This window comes from Ictidomys tridecemlineatus, chromosome 3, assembly GCF_052094955.1.
Source record: "Ictidomys tridecemlineatus isolate mIctTri1 chromosome 3, mIctTri1.hap1, whole genome shotgun sequence".
In the NCBI taxonomy this organism is placed as follows: domain Eukaryota; kingdom Metazoa; phylum Chordata; class Mammalia; order Rodentia; family Sciuridae; genus Ictidomys; species Ictidomys tridecemlineatus.
In genome coordinates, this window is record NC_135479.1 from 215,742,889 (window position 1) to 215,770,220 (window position 27,332).

The following is a 27,332-nucleotide window of genomic DNA, read 5'->3' on the forward strand; positions in this document are numbered from 1 at the left end:
TTCTAGGACTTTGAGATGTAATGTTAAATAATTTATTTGTTGACCTTTTCTTCTTTTAAGGAAGGAACTCCATGCAGTGAACTCCCCTTTTCCTTTCCACTGCCTTCATAGTGTCCCAGAGATTTCGATCCATTGTATCTGTGTTCTCATTCACATCTAAGAATCTTTTAATCTCCTCCTTGATGTCTTTTGAAACCCATTCAGTAGCGTATTATTTAGTCTCCAGGTGTTGGAGTAGCTTTATTTTTTATTTTATCATTGATTTCTCATTTCATTCCATTATGATACAACAAAATGTATCTCTGCTTTATTATATTTGCTAAGAGTTGCTTTGTGGCATAATATATGGTCAATTTTATATGGTCAATGTGCTGCTGAGAAGAAAGTATATTCGTTCATTGAAAGATGAAATATTTTATGTAGTCAGTTAAGTCTAAGTTATTGATTGTATTATTGAGTTCTGTAGTTTCTTTGTTCAGTTTTTGTTTGGATGATCTATCCAGTGATGAAAGAGGTATGTTAAAGTCACCCAGAATTATTGTGTTGTGGTCTATTTGACTCTTGAACCTGAGAAGAATTTGTTTGATGAATGTAGACACTCCATTGTTTGGGGCATATAAATTTATTATTTTTATATTTTGTTGATAAATGGTTCCCTTAAGCAGTATGAAATATCCTTCTTTATCCCTTTTGATTAACTTTGGCTTGAAGTCTACTTTATTTGATATGAGGATGGAAAAAATCTCTGCTTGCTTCCTCATTCCATGTGAGTGATATGATTTTCCCCAACCTTTCACCTCAGTTTGTGGATGTCTTTTCTTATGAGTTTCTTGGAGGCAGCATATTATTGGGTCCTTTTTTTTTTTAATCCAATGTTCCATTCTTTGTCTTTTGATTGGTGAGTTTAGGCCATTAACTTTTAGGGTTATTATTGAGACATGCTTTGTATTGCCAGCCATTTTTTTTGGTATTTAATTTGATTTAGTTTCTCCTTTGATTCATTTTTCCTTTTGTGTAACACCTTCTTTGCTGATTTTCATTGTTGTTTTTCAATTCTTCTTCATGGAATATTTTGCCAAGGATGTTCTGCAGTTCAGGCTTTCGAGTTGTAAATTCTTTTAACTTTTGTTTATCATGGAAGGTTTTTATTTCATCATAAAGATAAAAAGAAATCTAAAGCTTAATTTTATTGGATATAAGATTTTTGGTTGGCATCCATTTTCTTTTAGAGATTGATATATGTTTTTCCAGGATCTTTTAGCTTTCAGGGTCTGGGTTGAAAAATCTGCACATAATCTAATTGATTTTCCCCTATATGTAATCTGATTCCTTTCTCTTGTTGCTTTTAATATTTTCTCCTTATTCTGTATTTGGGCATTTTCATTATATGTGCCTTGGTGTGAATCTGTTGTGATTTTTGTACATTTGCATCCTGTAAGCCTCCTGAATTTGTTTTTTCAATTCATTCTTCATGTTTGGAAAATTTTCTGCTCCTTTGGTTTGGAACTCTATGCCTTCCTCTATCCTGATAACTCTTAAGTTTGATCTTTTCATGCTATCCCATATTTCTTGAATGTTCTACTCATGGTTTCTTACCATTTTCACTGTGTGGTCTACATTCTTTTCAAGATGATATATTTTGTCTTCATTTTCTGTCGTCCTGTCTTCCAAGTGGTCTAATCTGTTGGTGATGCATTTGATTGAACTTTAATTTGGCTTATTGTTTCTTTCATTTCAAGGATTTCTTTTTTTTGTTTTAGAATCTCTATCTCTCTATGAAGTAATCTTTTGCTTCCTAAATTTGTTTATGTAGCTTATTGTCAAAATGATCTTTTGCTGCCTGTATTTGCTCTCTTATATCATTCTTTAATTCACAGAACATTTTAATTATGTACATCCTGAATCCCTTTTCTGTAATTTTTTCTGCTGTGCTGGCCATGGATTCTAATAATGTGGTATCTTGATTTGTTTGGGGCACTTTCTTCGTTTGTCTTTTTATATTACGTGTGTGTCTTCCCTTCTAGCACTGTGCATCCAAAGCATTACCTTTTTCACCCTATAGGCTTATAGTGCCCCTGTAGGGATCCAATACCTCTCCTTTGAGGTGATGGACAATGTTAGCAGATCCCAATATAAATAATATACACCCTAAAAACAAATGTTTGGTATTAAGATGTTTATAGTTTGGTCACAATGTACATTAATGGTGATTCAATTATTATCTACGATATATTCAGTAGGTTTGTAAAAGGGTTTACAGTTTCTGATGGTGGACAAAGAACGAGGGGTGAGGAGTAGGATGATATGCTGAGGAGGTAGGAGGTGAGAATATAGAGTTGTTATATCTTAGGAAGTGTGAAAGAGAAATCAAAGGAAATTAGTAGCAGAAGGGATAGGAAATAATTTTGAGTAGACAAATAAGTGGGAAGACAGAGTACATAAAACAAACACACACATATATATTAAGAAAAATAAAAAATGTTAAAATAGTAGAAACTGGTGGGAAAAAAGAAAAAAAAAAAAGAATATACAACACAACTGTAATATACTATGCAGATGTCCCAGTCCTCAAAAATCCTAATTCATGCAAAGAACTTGGTTTCACATATGTTGGGGAGGTGAGGGCAGGAGAATATAGAGGGAGAGGGAAAAAAAAATCTTGAAGGAAGAAACAGGAATTGTTTTGGTTGGAGATCAGTATCTTTCCTGCTTTCCTTCTCATCCAGTGTGTGGGGTTGTCTGTTGTTAGCTGGTATCTCTGCCCTCAGGATGGTGAAGGTAACCAGGTGTCACTATGCTGGGCTAGTGGCTACTGGGGAGAGTGGGGAGTTAGAAACTGGATACCTGGCCAGCCGGAGTTCCGAACTGGGATTTGCCCCCACTGAAGATGGTGATGAAGGTGGCCCAAGATGGAGGCTTCTACTTTCAGCAGTAGGGTGTCGGGTCTGGTGGGGGGAGCCGACGAATGGTGTTGGACCATGAATTCAGAGATGAGCTCTGTGGCATGCAGTGTGTCGCTGTTGACTGACTTCAGAGCCTGCGTGAAGTTCTGGGGTGCACGCAGGCTATTGCGCGTAAGGGGCTATCTCCATTGTTGCAGGGTCCCAAGATATTGGCAACTGGGGAGCCCACTTTGGTAGGTGGCGGTCCACATGAGGGTGGCGACAGGGAGTTCCTGCACTTGGGAAGCTGCCAGGTATCCTGCATGGGAGCAGTGTCCGTGACTTCTGCTCGGGTGGATGGCCGAAAGTTCTTTGTGGGTGCTGCTGCTGCCCGATGGTAGTCAGATACACGGGTCTCCCTGCATGGGTGAGTAGTTTTGAGGCCTACTCTGTCACTGAGGCCTGGAGTCCTGGATGGGCACAGTGCTTTCTGTGTGGGGGCAGTAATATAGCTCACAGAGAAGCAGTATTCTCACTACTTAGATCCCAGTCATGGAGAGACACAGAATGCTGCCTCCCTCTGGCCTGCCAGCTTGGATCCTTTGCCCGCTCTCTTCTGTTTACTGTAACAGTTTGTGTAGCATCTGTGTTATTTATTTTTTTAGCGTTTGACAGAGTTCACCAGTATAGGCTTTTGCGCTTAGAGCTTTAGACTAGGAATTTGAATTATGTAATAGATATGGTCTGCTTGGGTTATCTGTATATTTGAATGAGCTAGGGTAGTTTCTGTGTTTGAAGAAATCGAGCCAGTTTTAAGTTGCTGAGCATGCTGATGCTGTTCAGGGTATCTGCTCATTGTCTTTTGTTATCTGTGGGCTCTGTAGAGATGATTCCTCTTTGGTTCTTGATAATGATATGTTATATCTTCTTTTAAAAAAACTTGATCCTTCTAGTTATGAGTTTATAGATTTTGTTGATTTTTTTCAAAGAACTAGCTTTTAGTTTGATTAATTTTTTGTTTTAAATTGTGTTGATTTCTGTTTTTTCTTCTTTCTTTTTTCCTTTCTTTTATTACCTGAAATGGGGCTCTACCACTGAGCACTCCCAGGTCTTTCAATTTATATATTTTTTGAGACACAGTCTCACTAAGTTACTTAGGACAGCCTTGAACTTGTGATCCTCATGCTTCACCTCCTGAGTTGCTGGGATTACAGGTGTAGCCACTAGATTTGGTTATTCTTTTCTTTTCCTTTAATTTGTGTTGGGTTTACTTTGCTGTTCCTTTTTTAGCTTTTTGAGGTGAACCTAAGAACATTATTTAGAAAGTCCTAGTTTGCTGCTGATCTTGAGAGTGACCTGGGTGTTTGACTGAGACCCATGCAGGTTGTCTCCTTAATTCTTGTTCATCCAGTTAAAGATTTGAGATGACCCCTTTAATCTCCTGCCATACATAGATGTATTCAAATTCTGGCAAAGGAATTAATTGAGGGGGAAGACAAACTTGTGTACTTGTTGTAGGCCCCTGTCCTTTAGTTTGACACTGACTCCTCCTAGACACCAGGAGATGTGGGAGAACTGCCATCCTGCCTTGCTGCCTCCTGCACAGTTCCAGAACCCCATGGGGTGAACAGGCCTGGAGCTGGGGACTCCTTCTGTGTCTAGTCTGGTGCAGTGGAATGGTCCCAGGGGTGCACAAAAGCCCTGCTGGTTTTGCTTTCCTCTGTAGAATCTTTCAACTTGCACCCACTCTTATTCTTAGGCGATGTTCAGAATTGAGTGGCTTATTTTCAGTTTTTCTAGCAGGCTCTTACTGTGTGGAATTGTAGCTCTTTTAGCTTCATTGCTATGATGATTATAGAAATACAGTTTTTGGAATTTACCATTTTAAAGAAGTCTGCTTGCTCCATTGGTTGGTTGGCTTCCTCTGAATCACTGCATTCTGATTGAAGGCAGGACTCTGCCCCATCTGTATACTCTATCAGCACACCTATTTGGAGTGTGCAGATTAATGACTGCATCACAGCCAAGGCTTGAAGACTTACCCGAGGCTCTGATGCCCTTTCCATCCATGCCTCATCTCACTTTCTCTTCTAGGAAATCATGACATTCTTCTGTCATGCAGTGTCTCTTACTCCTTTCTTTCAGCATTTATGTCTTTAAGATCAGTCCATTTTGTGTGGGTGTGTTCTGTTCCTCTTTATCATTGAGGAGTCTTCCATTGTAGGGTGTGTTTGTTTACTTCCCTGTCAGTAGACTTGGATCATTTCTAGCTTTTGGCTGTTGTAATACAGCCGCTATGCACGTCATGCCCTGTCTTTGTGTGGGAATGTGTGTATTTTCCTTGAGTGAGGATCTGGCAATGAAATGGCTGGGTGGTGTGGTAAGTTCTATGGTAAGTGACTTTATAACAATATGTCCAGCTGTTTCCAAACTTGTTGAATGGCTTCTACTTGTACTGGCCCTGTACCACAGGCACAATTTACTGGCACTTTCTCCTTGTGATTTTAGTGTTTATTTTCCTTAAGACTAATGATGGTGAGCATCTTTTTCACATGCTTATTAACTATGTCTATGTCTTGTGTGTGATGTGTCTGCTGAAATGTTTTGCTATGTTTTATTGGGCTGCTGTTTCCTTATTATTGAGTTATAAAAGATCTTCATATTTTCTGAATAAGAGTCTGTTTCCAGATATATTTGAAAAGTATTTTTTTCATTCTATCATTTACCTTTTCATTTTGTAAATGGTATCTTTCAGAGAACAAAATTTTAAAATTTTGATGAAATATGAATTATAACTTTCCCCCTTTTTTGGTATATTGCTTTTCTGTTTTTCTAAGAAATTCTAGTCTACCTCAAGGTCAGAAAGTTTTTCTTCTAAAAGTTCCATGGATTTATCTTTCATATGTGCGGTAATTTTTGAATATGGTTTTAGATAGGGACCAAGGTTTTCCTTTTTTTTTTTTTTAATAGAATGCCAGTTCTTCTGACATAGTTTGTTGTAAATACTTTCTTTTTCCATAAAAATGCCTCAACACCTTGGTTGAAAGGTCAGTCATACAAGCTTGGGTCTGTTTTAGACCCTCCCTTTTTTTCCTGTATATATGTTCCTTATTCTAGTAAGACACTGTACTGATTACTGGATATTTGAAACAAGGTAAACTAACTCCTCCAACTATGTTCTTTTTCTGAATAGTTGTGGTTATTATAAGTCTTTTATATATAAAAATAAAAAAATTAGAGTCAGTCAACTTCTGCCAGAAAGCCTACTAGGGTTTTGATTGACATAATTTTTAATCTATGGATAAATTCAAGGAGAATCAACATCTTACCAATATTGAGTCTTCCCATAAAAGTACATCATAATTTCTCCATTTAGTAACTCTTTAATTTTTTTCACTGCTCTTTAATTTTTTTTTTAGTTATAGATGGACATAGTATCTTTTTTCTTTAATTTATTAGTTATTTGTAGTCCTTTATTCATTTATTTGTTTATTTGTGGTGCTGAGAGTTGAACACAGTGCCTCATACATGCTAGGCAAGCACGCTACCACTGAGCCATAACCCCAACCCTGGACAAAGTATCTTGATTTTATTTTTATGTGGTGCTGAGGATCGAACCCAGTGTCTCATGAATGCTAGGTGAGCACTCTACCACTGAGCCACAATCCCAGCCCCATCTTTCACTGCTCTTTGAACTTTTCAGTACACAGAATTCTAACATAAATTTGTTCCTTAGATTTTTTTTAATGCTATTATAAGGGTTGCTTAAAAATATTTCATTTCTAATCATTGGCAGATAATACAGAAATAGTTTGTTTTATATATTGAATTTTTACTCTAAGATTAGCTAAAGTTAATTATTAGATTTAATAAAACTTTTCTGCAGAATCTTGTCATCTGTGAATAAAGTAGTTTTACTTATTTCTAGCCACCATGAATTTCTTCGAAGTGTTTTCCCACCTTAACGTCTGGGACCTCCAGTACAAAGTCAAATAGCAGTGGTGAGATTGGATTTTTCTCAATTTGTTCATTCATTTGCTCTGAAGTTTTGTGTTAACTGCAGGGTTTTCATAGATGCCTTTGTTAGCTCAAGGAATTTCCTTTATTCTTGTCTCCTGAATTTTGAATTTATTCTTTACCAGAAATGTGTGTTGAATGAAACCTTTTTTGCATTATTGAGATAGTCATGGGAATTTTCCCTTCATTAGTGTCTTGAATTGTGCTTATCAACATTCAGAGCTGTAAAATTCTAAGTTGAGTGTTAAACCAACCTTGCATTCCCAGGATAAGCACCACTTGGTCCTGAAAGACTATGTCTATGTCTGTGTAGTATATATTTTCCAGCTTGATTTGCCTGTACTTTTAAAAGAACTTTTATGTCTGTGGTCCTGAGGGAGATTAGTAGTTCTATTTTTTCCCCAAGCAATGCTAGGTTTTGTACAGGATGAAGTAAGTGGCCTCATTAAGTGAGTAGGGCAGTGCTCCCTTCTCTATCTTCTGAAGGAATTTGTATTAGTTTTATATATTTTTTTCTTAAAATTTTGATAGAATTCATCTAGGAATTTCCTTGTAGGGAGTTTTTTCTTCATGGGAGGATTTATTTTATGTTAAGAATGTAGCTTCTTAAAAAAAAACAACAAAAAAAACTTTTTTAACCTTCAGCATAGATCTTAACCTTTCTAATGGGCAAATCATTCTGTTGAAATGATGTTAAATTTGTTTGTAATAAAGTATATTATTAGTTATAGCAATAAATTATCAACGAATAGCTTTATGCCATCAGAGATCTGAAAGTTAATTGGCAAGCTTCCTATTGGAAGTTGGGTTGGAGAAATATATTTGAAATTGTATTGTCCATTTTAATAAGTGGAGTCTGAACATGACAAAATTAAATATAAATATATGAGAAAGTGAAGTAGTTCTTTGGAATAAAGAATATATAAAAACAAAAACAAACAAACAAACAAAAAAGATTGTATCTTCTTAAAGCTTTTTAGAATTTTGTATCCCTGGTCAGTTATACTAATGTGTGTTTTGTAAGATATTGATTTTTTTCTAAGTTGTAAGTTCAGTGATATAAATTTTCTCTTTATTTGACATTATCCTATTCATTGTTGTAAGATCTTTTTCATTACTAAAATATGTAACTAGTGTTTGTCTCTTTTATTGATCAGTCTAACCAGATACTTATCAATTTTATTGACTTTTCCCATTACATAGATTTGCTTTCATTTTCATTTTCTTTCTCTTTCTTTCACTGTTTTATTTACTTTGTTCTTAACTTTTTAATTTTCTTCCTTCCTACTTGTCTTGGATATACTTTGTTGTTCTTTTTTCTAGCCTTTTAAGGCAGAAGTTAAAGATCATTTATTTTGTATCTTTTTCTGAAGTCAGCATTCAGAGATATAAAATTCTAAAGACTGCTATCTCAAATATTTTAGCAACTTTCTATTTTGAAATAATTTACAGAGTCACATAATTGCAGAGGTAATATGAAGAGTCCTGTGTGCTCTCCACCTGGCTTCCTCATGTTTTGGCATCTTATACAACTCTAATGTAATATAGTAATCAGGGCATAGATGTTGACACATTGTTACCTGGATCATGAACATTGTTTCCTGGTGCATTTTGTGTGTGTGTGTGTGTGTGTGTGTGTATGCAGTTTTATTCCATGTACAAAACTATTACACCACCACAAAACAGCTCCTTGGGATTACCTCTTGGTATTCCTGTTGCTTTCCCTTCCAAGACTTGTCCCTGACTCTTGGGGACCACTAGTCTTCTCCATCCCTGTAGTTCTTCACGTATAAATGGACTTATATAATCATTCAACCTTTGGGTAATATCTTCTTTTCCCTAAGCAGAGTGCACTTGGGCTTCCTGTAGATTGTTCCTTGCATCAGTAGTTTATTCCATTTTGTTTCTGAGTAGTATTTCATTATATGGATGTCCCAGTATTTGCTTAACCATTACTTGTTGAAGGGTATTGGGATTATTTCCAGTATTGCCACATAGAATAAAACTACTATGAACATTCATGCACAGGATTTTCTGTGAACATACATTACATTATTTGGAATAAATGCCCAGGAACACAGTTTGTGGTTTGTGAGGTTGTGCAAGTTTAGTTTTTTTTTTTAAATGAAATTATAAAAAGTTTTATAAAACTATAAATATTATAGGTAATATCTTGCTATTATCAAATATAGGAAAAGCATTACTTTAACACAAACTACTAAACTTATTCTGGATTAGTGATATCATTTTACATATTTTTGCTATCTTATATATTAATTTTCTGACAATTTATTTTCCAAAATTTCTTGTGATTTCTTCTTTGTCCATTAGATGTCTTCAGTTTTTTAAATTTCTAAATAGTCAAGATTTTTTAATAGGTGTTGTTTTCTCATTTAATTTTATGGTAGTGAGAAAGCATTTTGTATTATTTTATACTTTTTTTTCATATTTTTTTGAATTTAGTTTATATTTTTTAGTTGTTGACTGGCATGTTCTAAGTTTTCAATTAGGACAAATTGGTTGATGGTGTTCAAGTCTTTATTCTCTTACTGATTTCATGTCAACCTGCTTTATATAGTGCATAGAGAAAAATATTTTCTTATTTCTACTATTAATTCTCTCGGGTTTTATTATGTGTTTTTAGTTTTTTTGTTGTTGTTTTGCAGTGTTGGGGATTGAATCCAGGGCCTTGCTCCTGTTAGGCAAACACTGTGGCATTTATTTCAGCAATATATATGAGAATAAAATCATGGCATTTGCAGGTAAATGGATGGACTTGGAGAAATATAATGCTAAGTGAAGTTAGCTAATCCTCAAGAACTAAATGCTGAATGTTTTCTCTGATATAAGGAAGGTGATTCATAGTGGGATTGGGAGGGGGATCATGGGAGGATTAGACAAACTCTAGGTAGGGTAAAGGGGTGGGAGGAAAGGGAGGGACATGGGGGTAAAAAAGATGGTGGAATGAGATGGATATCATTACCCTAAGTACATGTATGAAGACTCAAGTGGTGTGAATGTACTTTGTATACAACCAGAGATATGAAAAATTGTGCTATATATGTGTAATATAAATTGTAATGCATTCTGCTGTCATATATAACAAATTAGAATAAAAAATAAAGAAGTAAAAAAAATAAAACCTATTGTTGTGTACCTACACATGTAGGATTGTTATGTCTTCTTGACAAGTTCACATTTTTATCATTATCTAGTGTCCTTTCTCTCTGTTTAGTGTTTGAATGACATATTTCTTCTGTCCTTTTACTTTTAATCTTTTTGTATTTAGTGTGGGTTTTACTGTAGATAACATACTATTGGTCCATCTTTTTTTTTTTTAGTCATAGTTGGACACAATACCCTCCTCAGCATATTCAGGGTGCTTTTCCTCCTGTAAAACGGGCATTGAACTATTGAGCAGCAGTTCCCATCTTTTGTTCCCCACAGAATAGAAGTTCTCCTTGAAGACCACACTTATATTTTCTGTCCTGTGTGCTCGACTAATCCCTGTTGCTCACATGTGGGAGGCACTGGGTTCGATCCTCAGCACCACATAAAAATAATCAAGATATTGGGTCCATCTATAACATATATATATGTCCATATGTAAAGAATGTATATCATTTGGACTTTGATTTTAATGTTAGAGTATGGTTTGTGATCTTTAAATTAAAAAAAAAACTCAGATGGTGAGAGTTGGAGGGGTATATATAGGTGGTTTTTTTGAGAGGGGGTAGGTTGGATAGACTTTTTATGTTTTTATTTTGTAGCTTAACTTTCATTTAGCCTCCTATATGATACTTTGCAAATATTAAGGATAGACAGTTAAACTGTGCATTGTCCATATTGTTTTGGCCTAAAGGGCATTGTAAGGGTATTGAAACAGTGATTTTCAATGTCTCTTGAGAGTTAAGCTCAGGTCTTTCTTTATCAGTGACACCATCTTAACTCCGCAAGTTTCAGCAATATATAATCCCCTCTGAATTTCATATACCTCGGCAGGACCTTATCTTTAAAATCTTCATTCAAGGCATAGTGTTTCATCTTTGGAGAATTTTGCCCTCACTTCCATTCAGTAGAGAATTTGCCATTCCACAGTGGTATTACAAATATTTGTGATCTTCTCTTGCAATCAAATATACTTGTTATGCTTATGTCTTTCCCTACAGTTCTGCAAATCATCTTCACCTTGGATCTCCTGACTTTGCTGTGCCTAAACCAAAGAAGGTCCTCAGTAAAGATTCATCTGAGGAAGAAAACTCATCATGTTCCTCAGTTATAGTTGAAATTAGTGACTTACCTAAGACTTATGTCTACATTTACAGTCTCAAACCCTTTCCTATTCTGTTTTGAACCCATTACCATCCTGTATTTTGCCCTCTTGTCACCAAAATAGTTTTGTGAGGATTAACTTTGCTGACCCAGTGGTCAACACTCAGTCCTTGTCTTACTTCACCTGTCATCAGCAGTGTCTGGATCAGAGCACTGCCTTCTCCTCCTTAACACACTGTCTTTATGGGGCTCCCAGGATGGGACCCATGGACGCCATGGTAGAGAATTCTTTGGATTTTTTCCTTTTTATATATTTCAGACTTGGCATAAGAAGATGGCTGCCCATAAATACCAATCAGCACAGGAAAAAAAAGATGAAATGAAAAAGCATATTCTTTCTTCAGCTAGGAAACCAGGAAAGGGTCTTTCTAGCCCTGTCAGAAAACTTTTACATGATAACTGTTCTACTCTAGAAAAATAGCATAGAAATTTTAACTATTATTTCTTTAAGTATTTTTTTTTTTTTTTTGCTCTGCTTTCCCCCCTCCTCCTCTGGAGCTGTAATGACAGGGTGAGTAGCTCTTTTTCTGTAGTCCCCAGTTTTCTGAGCCTTTGTTCATTTGTCTTCAGTCATTTTATTTTTGTTGTTCAGATTGGATGATTTCTGTTGTTCTGCCTTTTATTTTACTCTTTTGACCTCTCCATCGTGTTTTGTAATTTTGGTTATTTTGTTTTCCAGAGAACAAAGGAGGAGTGAAAACTTCTTAATTCATTTTATGAAGTGAATAATACCCTGATAGTAAAGCCAGAAGAAGACATTACAAAAAATTTAAAAAATTAAATACAGACCCATATCCTCCAGGAAGATAGATGCAAAAATCTTTGGCAAAGTATTAGCAATCAGCAATATATACAATATATACAAAGAATATATATACACACACACACACACACTCTCTCTCTCTCTCTCTCTCTCTCTCTATATATATATATATACATATACACACACACACACACAAAGAATCATGCACCATGATCAGATGGGTGTATTCCAGAAATGCAAGCTGGTTCAGTATTTGAAAATCAATTAAAGTAACACTCCATATTAATAGACTGAAGAAGAAAAATCAAGAGATCGGATCACTGATGCAGTGGAGACCTATCCATGATGAAAGCCCTCAGGAAATAAGCAATAGGGGATGCTGTCCATGGTCTGAATGTCTCCCAAGTTCATGGTTGAAAATCCCCATCATGGTTTCAAGAGATAGGGCCTTTAGGAAATGATTGGGTCATCAAGGCTCTGTCCTCTGAATGGATTAGTACCTTTAAAAACGGTTGAATTAGCTAGCATAGGATCTTTTACTCTTGGGTCTTCTGCCATATGAGGACAGTGTTCGCCCCTTCTGTCAGGTGGGGATGTGATAAGAAGGCTTTTACTAGTTCCTGAATGCTGGTGCCTTGATAGTGGATTTCCAGCCTCCAGACTGTGAAAAATAATTTTCTACTGTTACAGATTACCCATATTGTTTATTTTGTTATTATAATAAAAAAGTTATCCAACTTGATAAAAACTACAACTAACATTTAATAATGAAAGGCTGATTTCCCCCTAAGATCAGGGACAAGACAAGATTGTTCACTCATATTCCACATAGTGCTGGAAATTGTAGCCTGTATAATAAGGGGAAAAATGTTAAAAGATTTATGGATCAGAAAGGTTGAAATAAAATTGTTCTTATTTGCAGATAATTAAATTATCTATGTGGAAAATTCTAAGGAATCTACAGAACCCTCCTAGAATCAGTGAGTTCAACAAGATTATGCAATAAAAGGTAGACACATAGAAATCAGTGTACTCTTGTGTACTATCAATAAACACATGAACCCACAAAATTTAAAATATAATAGAACACCTGAAAAATAAACACACTCTTAGTTATAAATATAATAAAACATGTGTAGGACTTTTATACTGAAAACTACAGAAAGATGATGAAAGAAATAAAATAAATAAAAAAATAAATGGAGACACATACCATGTCCATGGACTGGATAATCCAACTTGGTAAAAACATCAGTTCTCCCCAAATTATTATAGAGGTATTGCAATTTCTATTACAATTTAATAGTAACTCTTGTTAATATGGACAGGCTACTTCTAAAATAAATAAGAAAAAGCAAAGTAACTAGAATAGCTGAAGCAATTTTGAAAAGGAAGAGTAAAGTGGGAGGAATTAGTCTACCCGACTACAAGACCTATTTCATAGCCATGTAGTCAAGATCATGTGATACTCTCTGAAGACTGGACACAGAGGTCATTGGAACAGAATAGGGACTTCAGTAGAGAACTGTAGAAATGTACTCAAATACTTTTTGAGAAATTAGGCTCTGGAATGGTTTTTGAGGATTACAAAAGCAAGTTGGGGCTAGGATTGTGGCTCAGTGGTAGAGTGCTTGTCTTGCATATGTGGGGCACTGGGTTTAATCCTCAGCACCATATAAATAAACAAAATAAATAAGAGAAAGGGATTGTGTCCATGTACAACTGAAAAAAAAAGAAAAGGTCGGGGGATGGGATGACCTTTCTAACAAATGGTGCTAATGCAGTTCCCCACAGGCAGAAAGCATGAGCCGCCATCTGAGTCTTACACCACATACAAAAATTAACTCAAAGTTGATGGCAGACCCAGATCTAAATGCAAAATTATATAACTTAGGGCAGAAATGGAAGAAATCTTTGTGCTTGAGGGCTATACCTGATATGAAACATCATCCATAAAAGGAAAATTGATAAATTGGACTTTATTAAAATTAAAACCTATTTCTGTGCAAAGAGCCACAAACTAGGAGAAATATTTGAAAATCATATACCTTAGAAAAGTCTGGTATTGCAATATATGAAGAACTCTCAAAAATCAACAGTAGAGCGAGAAGCTACATAAAAGACATGAAGAGGCATTTTACCCAAGAGAATATACAGATGGCAGGTAGCATGTGAAAAGATATTCAATATTATTAGCTAGTCAGAAAATGCAAGTTAAAATCTTGATGAGCCATCACCACACATCTATTAGAATGAGACCTAAAATGGTGATAATAGTAAGCAATGGTGAGGACATGGAGGAACTGATCGCCTTATGCACTGTGGGTAGGAGATATGCTGTAGCCTCTTTGGAAACAGCTTAGCAGGTGCTCATGAAGCATTGAGCGATTGTCACACAGCCCAGCAACATCTGCTTCTGCACATTGATCCCAGAGAGATGAAAACCAGGTTCATACAAAACCTATTAAAATGTTTACAGTAGATTCATTGAAATAGCCAGAAACTGGGAACAATCCAGATGTTCTTCTCTGGATAAATGGGAAAATGCACTGAGTACACTCTGCAGTGAGGACTGAACTCAGGGTAGAGCACCTGGGTGACTCTCCAGTGACATGAGCTGAGTGAAGAAGCCAATCCCATAGGACTGCATGCTGTATTGTCTCATGCCTATCCCATTGTTGGAATGGAAAGTTACAGATGTGGAGAGCATATCAGTGATTACCAGGCTGAGGGCATGGTGTTGGGAGGGATGTGGTGGTCATGGCTCTATAAGAGAAAAGGGGATCCTTGTGATGGAAATGTTCTCTTTCTCGACTGTGCCAGTGTTACTATCTTGGCTAGGAGGTTTCACAATAATGATGCAAGACGTAACCATTGTGGTTAAGGGTACACAAGTATCTCTGTGTTCTATCTGCAACTCCAGATCAACCTTAACCAGGTTAAGGGTACACAAGTATCTCTGTGTTCTATCTGCAACTGCAGATCAATCTACAATTATTTCAGAATCAAAAGTTTGGTTATAAAATGTAAGTCACTATCATGCCATCCCTCTTTGCAAAACTGTGTGTCCCTTATAGTGTAGTGTCAGGAATGTGCTCTCCTGCCACCTGTCGCTGCTGGTTTTGTTAATCCCTTAAACACCAACACACAGCCACAAATTAACTGTTTCAATTACCTTTTTACTTTCGTTTCCATGGGGCTCAGTTCTTAAATTCAAATTTATGGAACACTAGTTCCCCAGTGCCAGGGCTGTTCTAGGTGCTTGGATGATCTCAGTGAACAGAACAGAAATCCTACCCCCAGTGAACATTATAGACCAAGGAATGTGATGAAGAAGTCCCTTTCTACATGTTGTCACAGAAGCAGTGCAAAGCTGGGGAGGAGGGTGGCTCACCTTCTCACAGGGGTGCACAGGGCTGCTCTCCTTGAGAAGGTACCAACTGAGGAAAGGCCTGGTGCTCCTCACAGGAAGGAGAGAATGGAGTGGCTGGAGTTGGGAGGGGGATGGCTGGGAATGGAGAGCAGTCCTACAGGACCTTGAAGGCCAGTGGAAGAATCTGACTTTTCCTCTGCAGGAAATAGAGAGCCATGTGGGCTGTGAGAAGAGCAGTGCCATGGATGGATTTAGGCTCCTACAGGATGACTCTGTTGTTCCAGGGAACTGGGGCAGGAGAAGGAGCCTGTTAGGCAGTCACTCTCCAGGAGAGCAGCAGTAGAGGTGTGAGGAGGGTGGGCTCAAGGTGTGGCTTGAAGCAGAGCTCTGTCAAGAGTGACTTTTGGCCCAATAACCTGGAAAGGCAGCCTGGATGTTTTCCTGCATAGGGAAGCCCTTGGGGCTAGACTGGAAGATGGGGAGGCTGAGGGTACAGTTGCTGATTACTTTGGAGGCTGTGGCACTGTTGGTCAGTTTTGGGAGAGAATACTGGACATGGGGTAATTTGGGACTGAAAATGGCATTTAGATGGATGGATGGATGGGAAATACAGAGAGATTTGAGGATCGAGGACTGAAGGTGAGCCCTCTGATGTTAAGAGATCAAAGGGAAGACTGGGAGGGACAACTGAGCAGCTGGAGGAAAACCGGAACACTGCCTGCAGCTGAGTAGGTGGTGGTGAGGTTGTGTTCGATGGTGGAGGCGGCTCCAGGGGACAGTGGCAGCAACCATAGGCAGTGTGCAGTTGTTGGTGGCTAGGAGAAGGGCAGGCTTGGTCCAAGGTACAGCAGAGCCAGACTGGAGCCAGGGCAGCTGATGACAGCAGTGATAGTTGACATAGCTCACATTTTTCTTGCAGAAAAGCGTAGGAAATGTGGTGGCAGTTGGTGGGGAAAATGGGACCCAGTGGGAATTTTAAAAATGCAAGATACACCAGCTTATGTTTGCTGTGGTCAGCGAGTTGGCTGCAGACGAGAGGCTGCCTGGGCCCCTCCTATGCCCGACCACTGCCCTCCCTCTGACACAGGCGCCCTGAGGGGCTCCTGGGGAGTGTCATGTGCCGCCAAGGAGGTAATGGGATATGGGAAGGAGGCAGACATGGAGACATAAAACACTGTCTAAGTGAAGGGCAATCGTATTTGAAGTAATTTGAAGATTGACAGGAAATTCATAAAGGGAATATGGAGTTCCATTTACAACGGCAAGAGATTGCCTTGTCCATAGCTTCCTGACCTCTGGAGGAACAGCAGTTGCTGCTGGCAGAGTTCCAAAACAGGAAAATGTAAAATGGAATTGAATAATCTCTCCTAAATCAATTTTGTGAGCCAGACGACCTGCAGAGTGGTGTGATATGGTGCAGGTGTAGGACGAAGCACTGCTGGCTGCTCGCACAACATGGCACGGATTCTGAAGATAGCCCAGGGCCCACTTCCCTTCAGCTCTTGGAGCTTGGTCTCTGTAGCTAACCTCTCTGGTCTTCAGGATGCGGTCTCATTTTCTGGCTTGAGACAGTTAATCTGAGTTTGTTGTGAGGGTCACTTTGCTGGCTGCGAGGTGCTCTGTCAATCTAGCAGTGAGGCCACTACTGGTCCCTCCTCTGAGCTCTGAGTGGTTTCTTGGGCCTGGGGCATGGCTGTGAGTCCCAGGCTGCTTCCTCGGAGTGTGGCTTGTCCCACATGTTATTTCCTGTGACAAGGCAGGCTCTGTGCAGGCCGTGGAGATAGCTGCTGGGGCCAGGCAATGGGTGCTGCTGCTTCTACCTGTGTTGGGAACACTTTAAGCTCAAGGTTCCACCCTTACAGGCAGGGGCCTCTGTGAGGACACAGCAGGGACCCAGGTTGGACACTTAGACATTGTGGGTTAGTGTCAACCTGGGTGGGGTACAGTCTGGTCCTTCACCAACTGTGTAGCTTCACAGATGCCCTTCATGAGCCTCACTGGACTGGACCATCCCTTATGGACATGGACATAGGTGCCTCTAGATGCTCTACACAGGGCTTGGCACTGAGTGAGTGCATTTTTTTCTCAATATTCTTAGGGTGACTGATCCTGCTTCCACCTGGCTTCACCTTTCAAAGCATTTCAGGCCCTTTGGGCTGGGAGTTTTCAGGTGAAGTGCTCACCAAGGCGAGTCCCTGCTTAGCATATCTATGTACCTATGGCTGCCAGGAGCCAGGGATCTGTAGATGTTTTTATGGTGAGCCATGTGTTCTCTGATGTTGTTTTCCCTGTGAACTTTGTAAATCATAAAAGCCATTTTTAATTCACAGACTGTACAAAACTAGCCTGTGTGCCTTGCTTTATTGCCCTCCCTTTCCCTTGCCATAAGCCTGGGAGGCAAAAAAAAAAAAAAAAAATGTTGGCTTGGCTGCAGGGCAGATTGACCTGGAGAGGACCCTTGCTGCCCAACAGACTCCCTGCTCAGGTGCCCATGCCCATGTGGTGCTGTGGGAGTGGCCGGTGCCATGCCTTTGAGTAAGTCTTTTCTCATGGACCAGTGCTTGTCTTCTCAGACTGCACATTAGTGTTATGTCAAGACACCCAGCACCTTCTACACAACAGTGGTGCCCAGGTCCCCCTAGAAGAAAAGTCTGAATCTCTGGGGCCCCATCTCTACCTCTTTCAGAGCTCCTTGAGTGGTCCCAGAGCTTGACCCTTCTGGCCAAGGCTTGAGCCACTAGGAGCAGTTTGCTGGCTCTCTGCCATAACCCAGGCAGGCTGGGTCACAGTGTCTCTGGCATGCCTACTGCGCTGTGGTGCAGCTTTCCTTTTCCTCTTCCCCTCCCCTCTTCTTTCCTCACCCCTTCTCTATGTATCCCTCTGTTTCTCTCTTTCCCTCTTTCTGCTCCCTAGCCCATATCCTGACATGCAGTAGGGTGAGCGAGGTTCTGTCTTGTCGGCAAGTGCTGGTCCAGTTAGCAGGAATACCGAATGGCATGGGGAGGCCACTTAGCAGGCAGGCCAAGCTCCAGCCAGGCTGAGGGCAGTGTTGATGTGGAGCGTCTATGTGTCCTTCTTTGGAGGTGACTACTGCCTCTTTTGGATGGACTCCTGTTTGTTCAGTTCTGTATGTCCCAGTTCCAAGGGGATGTACATCTGAGAACTACTGTTTTGTTTACAAAAAAAAAAAAAAAAATCCATCTTTACCTCTGCAACTTTGATCAAACAGTTTAAGACAGTGCCTAGAGGGATGTAAGTAAGAGATGACAGGAGTCTCATGACTGTGAAGCCCTTGGCATGCTTGTTTTGTTCTTCAGTTTTTGTCCTGGGCCCTGAGGCCCCACCCTGCTCTTACTCCATGTCAGCTGAATGTCATGCATGCTGCTAAAATGAGAGCCTCCCACCTGAAATACTCCCTGACAGAGCCTTGGAATTGAATGCTTGTTTGTTTTCATGTGTCTAGACCAGAGCTTCTCAAACTCTAATATGCTCACATTTCTCCTGGATTTTTTAAATCCAGATTTTGATCCAATAAGTGTTAGGGGTGAGAGTCTTCATTTCCCATGATTTCCTCTGTCCACATGCTGAGAAGCTTTGGGCAATGCACATGATCCTCCACTGAGGCGCATTCAAAGTGACTATAGAAGGTACCTGCCAAGTACAGGTTGTGTTATTAGCAGCTAAATGAGGGAATTGAGGGAGCCGAGTCCAGCTTAGAGAGCGCCGAGAGAGCCCACTCACCTGCTCAACAGCTCCCTCCTGGGGCTTGTGCCTGCAGCCTGCTGGAGGCTAGCATTTGCTGGGCTGTGTAATGGAGCATGTTCAGGACCAGGGTGCTGTGTGTGCTGGGGGTGCATCACAGTGGCGTGCCTCACCAGGGGCATGGGTGGTGCTCTCTCTGGCTGCCTGAAGAAATCTGCAGAGGTGAGGTCTCGTGGGGGAGGCTGTGTAGGAGGGGCGACAGAGGGAGTCTGCAGTAGGGTTAAATGACTCTAAAAATCCTGGCCAGTTCTAAGACTCAGTTCTCCAAAGACATGTTTGAGATCCTGTGTTGATCAAGAAGCCAGGGAGGACAACATCGCTGTTTTGCTGACTGAGGTTTGGGAACCCTAAAAGTCTGGAAACTGACCATTTTGGATCTTCCCACTGTTCAGGAAACAAAGTGAAAGGACCACTTGTAAAATAGCTCTCTACATAAGTAAGTCTAACAAAGATGGAAGAATAAAGTCAATGTCTCATTTAAATAGATCAAGGAAAGCTACAACTGTAGCTCAGGGAGGGGAGTTTGGTGCAGAGTTGATCCCTTCAAGGTTCTGAAGCACTTCGGGAATTACTGTCCAAGAGCTAATGCATATTGATGGGCGTGACTCATGGGGCTCCGTGAAGCTTTTAGGACCTGGCTCAGGTTCAAGGCACAGACTCAAGATGCCTCCTGGTTTTTCTCCTGTAGAAGAATTCTGTGTTCCCCATGGGAGCCTCTGCACTAGTCACAAAAACATCCATTGTCCAGAAAGCTCTGCACATGGCTGGGTGGGCCCTCATTGCAGTCGGTGTGTGCACATGCCTGGCTGTGTGTGCAGAGGCAAAGGGACCTGGAGGAAAAGCCAACCCTAGCTCCAGCTAGGGAGACATGATTTCTAAGCTTGGCCCCTTTGCTTGCTACCTGTGAAACTTTTGGACAAATGATTTAGCCTTTTGGGAAAGCAGTAGTCCCTATCTGGTGGGATTGGTGTGAGAAAAGCAGCAGTGTATGGGAATTGCCACTTACAGCAGGCTCTCAGCCAGAGGGGCTGCTATTAGATCATGACTAGCAAGTGCAACAAAAATTTCTTGTAACTGGAAGTGATAGCCTGCTTTCTAGAATATTTAGTGTCCCAAGATGAATATTCAATGTCAGAGTTAATGAATATTTTTGTGGCAAAGCTAACACTTTGTTTTTCATCTGTTATGACCAAAAAATCTCATAACTGTGTCAGGAGGGAAACACTTCATCCTACATATACTATAGGTAGCAGGATGCTGGCACAGTCCTGAGTCCTGCCTGTGGCTTGAACCTTTTATGTTTTCCTAAATATTCATTTTCTCTGACTTCAACAATATCAATATCAGAAGGTGGTGATGATTTTTCAGAATTTGACAGTACTGTGAGATAGCTCTTTTCCCACCAGGAACAGACTAATGGTAACCTAAGTCTTTTTCTTTAATGCTTTTATAAAAAAATAAATGTTTCATTTTAGAACTGTTTTAGATTTAAGATTCTAAAGATTGCTTAGACAATTGCTGTATGCCCCATACCATTTAACATCTTACATTAGTAAGCTACATTTGTCATGGTTGAGGGCCAGTGCTAAGACACTGCTGTGGCTATGTCTGTCCTTTACACTCCTCAGTGTTCCCCGATGTCCTTTCTGTTCCAGGATCTTACCAGCAACCTCATTGCAGGTGACCATAATGTCTAGGTAGGCTCTTCTTAGAGGCGGTGCCAGTTTCCCACACTTCCCTTGTTTCCGATGAAGTGGACGGTTTTGAGGAAGGCTGGTCAGGCATTTTGTAGACTGTGGCTCCCCTGGGAGCTGCTGGCGTCCAGTGTTTTCTTGTGGTTGGACTGGGTTTATGAACTTTGAAGGAAGACCGCAGAGTTGAGCTCATCTACCAAGGGCACGCTGTCCACCTGGTTTCTCACTGCTGAACTGGACACCTGGGGGAGGGGGCTCTGGGGTTTCTCACAGGGTCTGTTTCTTTCTGTTGTACCCCCCCCCCCCCCGCCCCCAACTGCAGACTCCACTCCATTCCACTTCACTCCACTCCATAATTCCCTTGGAGGAAGTCACTGTGTGCAGTGTACACTTAAGGAACAGAGGGTTGTGCTTTACTTCAATGAGGTGGGATATCTCTGGGAACAATTTGGATCATCATTGGAGATTTGTCTCTGTTCTCCCATTTATTTATGTATTAATATGAACTCATGCATATTTATTTTATACCTTGGTTTATAGTTCTATGCTACTTTTTTTTTCTCAACTTCTTCCAGCTTTGACCCTCTGGGAGCTCTTCCATTGGCTCCAGTGTCTCTTTGCCTGGCTTCCATCATTGTGTGTGTGTGCTGCTTTGTTAAGCACTTCTTTACTAGGCACTGTATGGTGGTCTAGGCTTACTTTATGAATTTCCTGACCCCATCCTAGGATTAGCTGTTTCTCCAAGGATTCCTGGTTCCTTTGATCAGCAGATAGTACAAGAAACAATCTGTTTGGTTGCAGAATATATATATAGCTACTGGGTTTTGTTGCTTTAGGTCCTTCTAACTGACAAAGCAAAGGGCTACTTGAATGTACCAACCTGTACAATGCACATATCTAAATACTTACCTGTAGTCATCTGTGTCTAGGTTAAGCTAAATATCATTTCATACTGACATTTCTAGTTCATTGCCACATGGGTCACTCTAGACTCTCTGTTCTTGTGTGTAACCCCCACTCCCAAAACAAGACAGTTGGTTCCCATCATCCACCACCCTTCTACTTAATTCTTTAATGGTTGGGTTCTGGTGGACACACACAGCGGAGTTGGGATTGTTAAGTCATTCTCCCTGGAGACAGCTTCACCAACTGAAGTGTGGTGCTTGCATGGGCTTTCTGCTGCCTTGCGTATTGCAGACTCCACTCCACTCCAGAGCTCCCTATTTCCCACCCTTGAGTGAGACATTTCATATGTCTTTAGTGCAGTTAGGCTGTGTCATCACATTCCACATACTGTCTTGGGATTCTTCCACTTTCCTAAATGATTTTTTGTAAAAATTGTGTACATTAAGGTTTATATTTTATGCTGTAAATCTCTATGGATTTTGATAACTGCTTTATGTCTTACAGCTGGAACCACAGTATTACCGTATTTTCTGGTGGTACTTTTACCACCAGAAAATCCCCCATGCTCTACTCATTCACCCTGCCCTGAGCCCTGATGACCACAGATCTGCTACCATCACTATTATTTTACCTTTTCCGGAATGACCAATAGGTTGGAATAGGTTCTCTACACTGGCTTCTTTTACTTAGTGACATACACTTACAATTCTTTTGTGTCTTCATAGCTTGACAGCTCATTTCTTTTCATCACTGATGGTATCAGTCCTATGAATGTGCCAGCTTGTCTATCTGTTCACCTATTGAAAAGTATTTTGGTTGCTTCTAGCTTTTGGCAGTAGCTTTTGGCAGTCTGAATAAAGCTGCTATAATCATTTGTGTGCAGGCCTTTGTGTGAATGTAAGTTTTCAACCTGTGTGGGTGAGACCAGGGAGTGTAGCTGAAGGTGGTCTGGTGAGAGCACAGTTAGATGACAGAGAACCAGCAAGCTGCCTTGCCAAGTGCCTTGCTGTTCTGCATCCCTACGTGTGATGAAGGAGTGTTCCTACATCCTTGCCAGCACTTGTTAGATTCAGTTTTTTGGATTTTAGCAATTCTAACAGGTATGATGTTGTGTTTCCTTGCTCTAGTGTATACTTCACTAACTTTGCCAGGTTTTTTATATATATATATATATTTATATTTAGTTGTCAATGGACTTTATTTTGTTTATTTATATGCAGTACTAAGAATTGAAATCAGTGCCTCACACATGCTAGGCAAGCGCTCTACCACTGAGCCACAATCCCAGCCCTGCCAGGTTTTTATCTGAGCTATTTTTGAAAACTGACCCTCTTCTGTCTTTTTGTTACTGTACGACTTATCCACATATCTCCCACTGACAATGGAAATGTTGGTTTGTGGTCAGCATCTTGTTAGCTTGAGCTGTTTTTGAGGTCTATATTCTTCTTACCCATTATGATTACACATTTTTTTGGAGGCTGCTTCTTTTGTATAATTTATAGTAGGCTCTTGCTGCCCTTGCAGTGAACCATACAGGTCCTCAGCTGCTACAACCACATGGGAATTTTGGGATGAGTGTATTATCAAGATTTAGGAAGTTACTTCCACTAGGAATATAGTTCCAGATTTCAGCATGCCACCATAGCTCAGAATCTGCCCTTGGCCTCCTTTGATCATTCTGAGAAACACCCTACCAGCCAGCCCCATGGCCTCACCTTCCAGGTCTCTGTCCTCCAACTTGATGATCACTTCTCCTTTTGGTTTGGACAGAGTGGGCTGAGTCTCTGACCTTGCTCTTGCTTCCCCTCTGCCAGGCCTGCGTGTCTGCAGATTCCATGCCCAGTGCTGCCCACATGGTTTGCCCAAACAGGCTTGTCCTCCACTCAGTTCTCCTGCTCTCCCCAGGAGGTGGCAGTGTTAGCTCTTGCACCAGTGATTACCTTCTGAGGGCAGAGGGAAGGCCCTACCCTACCTGGCACTAAGGCCATTGGCACGCCTGTCCCTTCTTTCTTTATACACACCATGAGTGCACCCTGAAGATGTGCCTACATCTCTGACCCTGCTGGCAGCCTGTTAGAGGGCTTCACCTGCATGGCCCTGAGTTGGAAGTGTACCGCAGGCAGAAGGACTCTGAGCCCTCTCCTTTTGGGCCATTCACCCAGGTCCCTGGGATAAGAGTCTGCCTAATTCCCACCATGTTGCTGAGGGTGACAGGGAAGATGTATAGCCATGTGACATGTGGCCAGTCCACTCCACACAGGTTTTCTGTGTGCAGAGGCTTAAGCTCCCCTTGTGTCATAGGTAGACCCTTGTCCTGTGAATCCTGTTCTTGCCTGCTTCTGTGGAAGTCTCATGAGGAGATCCAGATGGCACAGCTCTAAAGGGAACTTGCCGTGAGTGGAGCTGGCAGGACTGGAAGTGGCTGTGGGTGAGTTGGTGTGTGGTGGGACATTGCTGTAGACGCCTGTAGACTTTGTAAAACTGTCCATTTAGGCCACACTAACTTTACAGCAAAAGATTTTTTTTTTCCATTTGATATTAAGCTTTTTTTTTTTTTTTTTTGCCTGTTGTGACTTTTTTACTTTATAAACTTTAATTTTTAAAACTTTTAATACTTTTGTAGTAACACTTTAAACAGAAGCATATTGTGTGTTTATTGCAAAAAGTATTTTATATTCTTTATATTCTTATTCTGTAAATGTTTTTCTATTTCTAAATTAAATTTAAAGAAAAAATTTTAAGTATTTGTTAAAAACTAAGAGAAGCAATCATGTTAGCGTAGGCCTGTGCAGGGTCACAATCATCAGTGTCACAGTCTTCTACCTCCACTTCTTGTCCTGCTGGAAGGTCTTCAGGGCAGTGGCATGTGTGGAGCCATCATCCTCTGTGATAACAGAGCCTTCTGGAATCCGGGAGCTGGCTGAGGCAGCCGTACTACAAGCTGTGCTTTTTCCAAGCAGAAAGAATGTGCTCTAAGACAGTGATTGAAGTGTAGCGTGGTAAACAATAAACAGGCATCGTCATTGCCAGTATGAACTGTGTGCTTTAGCTAGTGGTGAGTTCTCTACTGGGATGCAGTGGGCCGCAGCAGGTTTGTTTAGACCAGCACCACCATATGAGCATGGCATTAGGCTGTGGCATCGCCACTGCTGTCAAATTGCCAACCAGGGACTGTTTAGCTCAATTATGATCTGTTGTTGTTTGTCTTGCTGTGTTTCCCAGGCTGGTCTCCCACTCTCAGGCTCAAGCCTCTGTGCCTCAGTCTCCTGAGCAGCTGGGACTACAGGGGTATGCCACCATGCTCATCGCAGCTGCAATACAGTTTGAAGGGGCTTCCTGATTATGTGTGGTCTGTCCTTGACCAAGACACCATAGGTGGTATACGACTAGCTAATAGCCAAACCTCAGAGTACATAGAGAATTTATCTATGTGTAATAACTAAAGTTTAGAATGTAGAGGAAAAATGGCTGAATTGAATTAGTAATCAAAAAACTTAACTCATTGCAATCAAGTGAGGTATTTTGATGTTCCTTTTTTAGTAATCAATAAGTCAAGTGCACACACAAAAATAAAAGTATTCATGATTTTAGAGGTAAATACATCGAGCTTTATGTCTTCACCATATAAAAATGTGGCCAACTATAGTGCACATATTCTCTTGAGGCACAAAAAACGCTCCCCAAATCTGTCTGTGTATTTGGTCACAAAGTAAGTTGCACATTCTCTCAGACCATGTTCTTTGATCAAAGTAGTTAAGTCAGAACTCAATAATAAAAGCACAGAGAAAGAAGACTTTTATATAAGACATTTTAAAACACTGAAAAAGCATTCTATTTAAGGAGGAAGTTCCAATGGAAATATCTAGAATTGAACAACTCTAACAATATAAATAAAAGCCTTGTAGTTGTGCAATGCTTGACTGTAGATCCATCATTTAAGTGTCTAAGAACTTAGCAAAAAGTAGAAGAAATGAAGGTTAAGAATGGAAGTCAAACAGAACATTTTCATCACTGGGAAAGGTTTCCTATGTCTCTTCCCAGGCAATTTCCCACCCGACTCTTGGCCCCAAGCAACCACTGATCTGCTTTTTGTCCCTATAAATTAGATCATTTTTTCCTACATTTTTTAATGGAATTACATTGCATGTAATCAAAAAAAAAAAAAAAGAATGGAAGTCAACAAAATGGAAAAAAGCATTTTTATCTTTTATCTTTTATTCCTTTAATATGACATATCACATTGATTGACTTTTGAAAGCTAAACCAACCTTGCTTTTTTTTTTTTTTTTGTAAATCCTATTCGGTGATAGTGTGTGATTCCTTTTTATCATGTATTTATGGATTTGGTATTTTGTTGTGAAGTTGTGCATCTGTTCACGAGAGATATTCGTCTGTAATTGTCCTCTGAGATCTCTGTCTGGTTTTGGTGTCTGGGAACCATGGGCCTCATGAAGTGAGGTGGGATTTATCCTTTCCTCCTTTGCATTTTGGGACAGTTAGTGAGGGATTGATGTCAATTCTTCTTTAAGCATTTGGCATAATTCACCAGTGAAGCAACCTGATCCTGGACCTGGTTCCTTATGGAAAGTTTTTTGATGACTAATTCAGCTTTCTATTTTTTCTTGAGTCAGTGTTTATAGTTTGTACGAATTTCTAGGAACTTGTTCACTTCATCTAGTTTATCTAATTTGTTGATGTGAATTGCCCATAGTGTCTCCTTGTAATACTTTCTCTGTAAATTTGAAAGTAACATCTGCTTTCATTCCTAGTTGAGTCTTCTCTTTCTCTTTTTTCAGTCTGGAAAAAGGTTTCTCAGTGTTGCTCTTTTCAAGGAGCCAGCTTTTGGTCTTGTTTTTTCTACTGTTTGCTATTTCCTTTAATCTGCTTGATATGGGATTGGTTTTTCTCTGTTTTTCTTGTTCCTTAAGGTGGGAATTTGGCTTACTGATCCTCCTTCTCTTTCAAATGCAGGTGCTCAGAGCTGTGGAGGAAGCCCTGCTCTGCCCTCCCTGCTGTGGCTGCTGCTCCTGACTGCAGAGCTCTCCTGGAACTGGAGAAGGGGATGGGAGCAGGGTAAGTGACAGTGCCACAAAGCTTGCCATTTTTGCCAAGATTCAGTTTGTTTGTTTGTCTTTTTTTCCTTGAACAGGTGACCCTTGGATTGCTGCAACCTTTTGATTAATTTGCGGAGTTCTTAAAAGTTAATTATGACCGTTTTTTTCCAGTTTTCTCTTTGATTTCATGGAGGGGAGAGCTATTGATGGTCATTACCCTGCCATTCCCAATGATGTCGGTTACCTACTATGTTTTATACATGATTTTTTTTAACTGAATGTGGTTGCTACAGGATATTTTATGGAGATTGATTAACTGCTTTTAAATGTCACAAGGAAATAATTTGTATAAAAGTAGCCATCAAATTTTAGAAAAGAACAGCAGTGCAGGGCTGCTGATTGTGATGTCAAAACATTCTAGAAAGCTGAGGAAGGGAGAACAATGTGGGGCTAGTGAGAGGCAAGTAGTCTGGAGCCTGGCTCCTGAAAGGGGGAAGTGTGTGGAAGTTCTCTCTTGTCAAACACACAGGTGGAATACAGGGAGTGAGT

The 27,332-nt window shown here is 40.1% G+C and overlaps 1 protein-coding gene across 3 annotated transcripts in view; it reads left to right on the forward strand.

Annotated features, from left to right (window-relative positions):
* Positions 1 to 27,332, forward strand: part of Pcbp3 (poly(rC) binding protein 3) — a 224,582-nt gene that overhangs the window by 29,522 nt on the left and 167,728 nt on the right. For all 3 annotated transcript variants that reach the window (XM_078044806.1, XM_078044808.1, XM_078044807.1), the window contains exon 2: positions 26,701 to 26,802. The gene's annotated coding sequence lies outside the window, so the exon portion shown is untranslated. The remainder of the gene's footprint in view (positions 1 to 26,700; positions 26,803 to 27,332) is intronic.